The following is a 6,499-nucleotide window of genomic DNA, read 5'->3' as shown; positions in this document are numbered from 1 at the left end:
TTGACCAGGATGGTCTCGATCTCTTGACCTCGTGATCCACCCGCCTCGGCCTCCCAAAGTGCTGGGATTACAGGCTTGAGCCACCGCGCCCGGCCCTCATCATCATCTTCTTCATCTTCCTCTTCCTTCTCTTCTGCCTCTTCCTTCTTTTTCTTGCTTTTTTCAGCCTTGACAGCCCCCTTTTTTGCTGCAGCAGGCTTTCCTTTAGCTCGATATGCAGCAGTATCCTTTTCATATTTTTCCTTCATCTTCGCGCTGCTTGTCATCTGCAGCAGTCACTCCACTTCTCTCCCAGTTTCTCCACAACGTCACCAACGGACAGGCCAGGATGTTCTCCTTTGATTTTTGGGCGATACTCAGAGCAGAATAGGAAGAAGGCCGAAAGAAGCCTCTTGGGTGCAGTGGGATCCTTGAACTTCTTTTTTGTTCCCCTTTAGGAAGAATGTAGGTTTTCATTTCTGTCTCATAACGGGCCTTGTCCGCCTGTGCCATATCTTCCAATTTTCCATTCTCTTTAGCAGACATGGTCTTCCACTTCTCTGAGCACGTCTTAGAAAACTCTGAGAAGCTGACTGAAGCATCTGGGTGCTGCTTCTTATGCTCCTCCCAACACGTGTGCACAAAAAATGCATATGATGACATTTCGCCTCTCGGCTTCATAGGATCTCCTTTGCCCATGTTTAGTTATTTTTTCCTCAGCGAGGCACAGAGTCACCCAGTGCCCATCTGGCTCTCACTTGCCCCGGCGCTGTCTCTATGGAGCTCAATGTACTGCCTATAATTACCCTTTTTTAATTGTAACCTTCGTGGTGAGTGGAAAGTGATTTGCCATTGTGGTTTAATTCGCATTTCCCCACTGCCTGAAAATGTTGAGCTCCTTTTTCAGAGAAAAATCTTCTCATATCCTTTACTCATTTGAATTTTTTTCTTCACTCATTCTTAAATTTCTTTATATACTTATTTATTTTTTGAGTTGGAGTCTCACTCTGACACCCAGGCTGGAGTGCAGTGGCGCGATCTCAGCTCACTGCAAACTCTGCCTCCCAGGTTCAAGTGATTCTCCTGTCTTAGCCTCCCGAGTAGCTGGGATTATAGGCACATGCCACTGTGCCCAGCTAATTTTTTGTGTTTTAGTAGCGATGGGGTTTCACCGTGTTGCCCAGGCTGGTCTCAAACTCCTAAGTTCAGGCAATCCGCCCGCCTCAGCCTCCCAAAGTGCTAGGATTGCAGGCATGAGCCACCAGGTCCTGTCTACTTATTCTTATATATTTCTTCAATATGCTCATTCTTAAAAAACTAAATAGGATGTTTGCCTATTTCGTGTTGAGTTGTAAGAGCTCTTTTTAAATTCTGAGTACAAGCCCATTCTGTAGATATGATTTACAACTATTTTCTCCCATCTGTAGGTGTTGTTTGATATTCGTGTATTTTTAACACCTAGCCAACTGTGTGAAAAATACATGCACTTCAGAGAACACCCACAGATGGGAGAAACGCGTATGTGTATGTCAGCTTTGTTACTTGCAATTTCCACTTGACACTGCCTAGGAAAGAGCTCTAAAGTCATGTTGCTAGGCTTCCGATTATGACTCAGCAGCCACTGTGTGAATTCTTCAGCAAGTTCCTTTTCTTTTTTCCTTTTTTTTTTTAAATTTTTGAGACAGAGTCTTGCTCTGTCACCCAGGCTGGAGTGCCGTGGCACAATCTCAGCTCACTGCAACCTCTGCCTCCAGGGCTCTAATGATTCTTCTGCCTTAGTCTCCCGAGTAGCTGGGATTATAGGCGCACACCACCACAGCCGGCTAATTTTTGTATTTTTAGTGGAAATGGGATTTCACCATATTGGCCAGGCTGGTCTTCAACTCCTTACCTCAGGTAATCCTCCCGACTCAGACTTCCAAAGTGCTGGGATTACCGGCATGAGACACCATACCCCACCTCCCTTAATTTTTCTATGCCTCAGTTTCCTCATCTACAAAATAAGGATGATCATCAGGTCCGTGTCATAGGATTGCTGTAAGAATCAAATCAGAAAATGGATGGGAAAGGCTGGGCATGTAGGAAACCCTCATAGATGGTGTTTGCAGGAGTTCCTTGTTCCTGCCCCCCATGAACACTCATCTCCCATCTTTCCTCCCTCCCTGCTTTATGTTTTATCTTATTTTCTGCTTTCTTTCTCTCGTCTTTCTTCCTCTTTCTTTTGCTCTTTTTAGCCTTCCCCCTTCCAAATGCCCAGGGCTGTACTAGAGCAGTTTGGCCCCTGTGGTAGTTCTTAATGCCTCGGAATCTGGTTTTTCCAGACTTTGGGATTTTTTTTTTTTTTTTGGGACGGGGTTTTGCTCCTGTTGCCCAGACTGGAGTGCAGTGGTGCAATCTTGGCTCACTGCAACCTTCACCTCCCGGATTCAAGTGATTCTTCTGCCTCAGCCTCTGGAGTAGCCGGGATTACAGGCGCTCGCCACCACACTGGTTAATTTTTGTATTTTTAGTAGAGATGGGGTTTTACCATGTTGGCTAGGCTGGTCTCAAACTCTTGATCTCAGGTAACCCACCTGCCTTGGCCTCCCAAAGCGCTGGGATTACAGGTGTGAGCCACCATGCCCAGCTGTCTTTGGGATGGCCTCCAGCCAGCTCTAAACAGAGCAATCTAAACCTGGGATCTATACCTAGCATTACATTTTGTTCCTTTAGGTTCTATGAACAGGGCTGGGACAGGCTGGTAACAGGAAGTGTTGCTGTGCCTTGTTGTCGTTGTTTTGGTGAGGTTTTTTTTGTTTGCTTTTTGTTTTTGAGACGGAGTGTCACTCTGTTGCCAGGCAGTGGTGCAATCTCAGCTCACTGCAACCTCTGCCTCCTGGGTTCAAGGGATTCTCCTGCCTCCCATGTTGGCCAGGATGGTCTCCTGACCTCATGATCCGCCTGCCTGGGCCTCCCAAATTGCTGGTATTACAGTTGTGAGCCACTGCGGCCAGATTTTTTTTTTTTTTTTTTTTTTGAGACATTTTCATTTTTGTTGCCCAGGCTGTATGCAGTGGTACAATCTTGGCTCACTGCAACCTCCACCTCCCAGGTTCAACTGATTCTTTTACCCCAGCCTCTCAAGTAGTTGGGATTACAGGTGACTGCCACCATGCCTGGCTAATTTTTTTTGTATTTTTAGTAGAGACAGGGTTTCACCATGCTGGCTAGGCTGGTCTCGAACTCCTGACCTCAGGTGATCCACCCGCCTTGGCCTACCAAAGTGCTGGGATGACAGGTGTGAGCCACCACCCCCGGCCTGAAGCTGCTGTGTCGAGGGCAGGCAGAGCTTGGCTGGAAGTTAGTGCGTCTCAGAGACCCAGGATTCCTGGGCTTCAGGTCGACCCTGCTATGGAGAACTGCCTTGGGTTGGTTTTCCCATTTTGCTTTTTCCTATATTGCTTTTCCCACTTGCAAACAGGCATAACCATAGCTCTTCCTAGGTCTTTCAGGCCAAGAAAGGGCAGGGATATTTAGAAGATCCTGTGACTTTAAGGTGCTCGGCAGAAAGCTATGTGAGCTACTGGGGAATTTTTCTCCCTCTGGATGTGAACCACAGAGTATCTGATTGCAATTGGCTAATATTTATTCATGTCCTCTATTCATTCGGTGTTTGGGACAGTCCTTGAGATTCTTTACTTTTTATTGAAGTATGCCATTCATCAGAGTACAGCTCATGAAAGTTCTGCTTGGTGAACTTTCACAAATTGAACACACCCTTGTATTAGCACCCTCAAAGAGAAACATAGCAGGGGCAGCCCCCAGAAACTCTACCCCTGCACCCTTCCCACCTCACCCCACCAAAGCGCTCCACTGTCACTATCTAATCACCACTCTTGGGTGTGACAGAAGCTCATCTCCCAGTGACTTAAGCTGAAACTGAATGCTTCCCCCAGCTCAGGGGTCTGTGGGTAAACCTTGCACAACTGCATCAAAATGCTTAGATGATGCTGTCAGCTTGCCTGTGAACTTTCTCTGCTGAGTTCTTTTCTGTGTTGACTTTATACCCAGGCAGTTTCCTCTTCCTTTGTGATGAAGAAATTCCAGGATTGCAGTTGAGCAGATGTCCCATTCCTAGGCCAGTAGTTCTGTGTGGGCTGTGGTGGTAGGGTCAGTGTGTGGAATATAGAGGCGAGCCTGTCTTGGGACACGTGACTGGATCAGCCCCATCTGAGCCACATACACTTTTGAGTGGGTGAGGGTGGTTCCCTAGGAAAAAGCCTAGAGACTGTTGTCAGAAGGAAAAACAGATACTGAGTGGACAGAACCAAGCAAGTCCAGTATACCTGGGCAGTGCCGATTCTCACACTGCTCTCTGGCGAACAGATGTTCACTTGCAAACAAAACCCACAATCTCAAGCTCCTGGTTGCTCACAGGCAAGAGGGGAAGAAAAAAACAGTACAGGGCAGAGTGGGGCATGTCTGGACAGGCACAGAGGAGGCACCTGCAGGGGAGGCTGAGATGCCTCCCTGGGGAGTCTGGGCTGGGCACTCACAGCGTGGGGTGAGGGGGTTGGGAGAGCTGGAGTGGGGCTCTTTGATGCAAACTGATGATTCCCGGCCTTGTGAAGCCTGGGATGTGGGAGATGAGGTCGGAAAGCTGAAGGTTGCGGAACAGAAGAATGGCAGGATCCGATGTGTGGTATAGTTACCCCTGGGGGCAGCTGTACAAGATGGACTGAAGGGAGGCCGGGTGGCAGCTTTGCCAGAATCCAGGAGAGAAGGATGCAGCCAGCACCAGCATGATCCTCCCACAGCTGGATGTCCAGGCCATCCACTGGGATGTCATCAGGTCCGTTGACTGTCACATAGACAGGTGTGTCTTCAATGTCCTCAACTCGATTGTCAGCTCCACCAGGATTAGGATCCTGAGCACCGGCTTTCCTTCTTTTCTCTACTTTCCAACTTTATTTGTCATTTATGTTTTTTGTTCTACTTTTCACATCTTTTACATTTTTCTTTCAAACTTTCTAATATCTAATGCAATTAGCCCCAAGTAAAACTAAGGGAAACATGCAAAAACAAGAAAGGAGGTGTACTCTTAGTCATTGATGTGCTTCAGCTGTGAGCTGGAGTGTTTTGCTGTGGTTTTAGGTTTTTGGGTTTTTTCTAGAGAAAGAAGGTCTCGCTCTGTTGCCCAGGCTAGTGAGCAATACAGCGATCATAACTTACTGCAACCTTGAACTCTGGGGCTTGAGATCCTCCCACCTTGGCCTCCCAAAGTGCTGGGATGACAGGTGTGAACCACCGTGCCTGGGCTCCAGGCATATTTTAACCTTTCTCAAGCGATGTGTAGTATTTTGACAAAAGTACATTTTAAAAAGAGTTAATATCAAAAAAACATTTCTGTGGCTTAAGGACCACTGCTTAGGGTGTTCCTGGGTACCAAAACGAGAGACAGAACTTTCTGTTCCCTTTCTGGCCTTTTGTACTTTTTAGTTCCACCCTCCTCCTGAAAAACATGTGATTATTTTCATCATCATTATCATCACCATCAGCACCATTAACGACTTGTTGGAAATTTAAAGCAGAAGTGCTTCTGAGGTTGGGGGGCTGGAGAGGGCATCAGAGACAGCAAATATTACTGCCTTCTGTCTCAAAAAAAGAAAGAAAAAAAGAAACATGGGCTGGCAATGAGCTCATCTGTACCTTTAGAATTGTTTTTTGTTTTGTTTTGTTTTGTTTTTTTGAGATGGAATCTTGCTCTGTTGCCCAGGCTGGAGCACAATGGCACAATCTCAGCTCCCTGCAACCTCTGCCTCCTGGCTTCAGGCAGTTCTGCCTCAGCTTCCTGAGTAGCTGGGACTATAGGCACCCACCATCACACCGGCTAATTTTTGTATTTTTAGTAAGAGACCGGGTTTTGCCTTGTTGGCCAGGCTGGTCTGGATCTCCTGACCTCAAGTGATCTGCCCTCCTTGGCCTCCCAAAGTGCTGGGATTACAGGCATGAGCCACTACACCCAGCTTAGAACTTGATACAACATCTTTGTGTTACCTTTTCCAAAAATTAAACATATAGTAAATATGTGCCCCCCATAAAGAGAAAACTTTAGAGGGGAAGGAGATAGGCCTTCCAGGATGGGAAAGTTCAGTGGACAAAGGCTTAGGAGTGCCACACGCACCACAGAACCCTGCAGGGAGAGTCTGCTTCTTGGATTTATATATATATATATATATACACACACACACACACACACACACACACGCACACACACACACACACATATATATACATATAATTATTTTCATCATCATTATCACCATCATCACCATTAATGACTTGTTGGAAGATTTTTTGTTTGTTTGTTTGGTTATTTCTTTTGAGATGGAGTCTTGTTCTGTCACCCAGGCTGGGGTGCAGTGGCACAATCTCTGCTCACTGTAACCTCTGCCTCCAGATTCAAGCAATTCTCCTGTCTCAGCCTCCTGAGGAGCTGGGACTACAGGTGCCTACCACCACACCTGGCTAATTTTTGTGG

General features: G+C 46.7%; 1 protein-coding gene and 1 pseudogene across 1 annotated transcript in view; one reads left to right on the top strand and one right to left on the bottom strand.

Annotated features, from left to right (window-relative positions):
- LOC108305733 overlaps positions 1-871 on the bottom strand; it is a 6,369-nt pseudogene extending 5,498 nt beyond the window's left edge.
- LOC108305811 (carbohydrate sulfotransferase 6) overlaps positions 1-6,499 on the top strand; it is a 19,544-nt gene that overhangs the window by 6,024 nt on the left and 7,021 nt on the right. The window lies entirely within an intron of this gene.

This window comes from Cebus imitator, unplaced genomic scaffold (genome assembly GCF_001604975.1).
Source record: "Cebus imitator isolate Cc_AM_T3 unplaced genomic scaffold, Cebus_imitator-1.0 Scaffold66, whole genome shotgun sequence".
NCBI lineage: Eukaryota > Metazoa > Chordata > Mammalia > Primates > Cebidae > Cebus > Cebus imitator.
The sequence above is the reverse complement of the archived record's forward strand: the minus strand, read 5'-3'. Positions and strand labels throughout refer to the sequence as shown.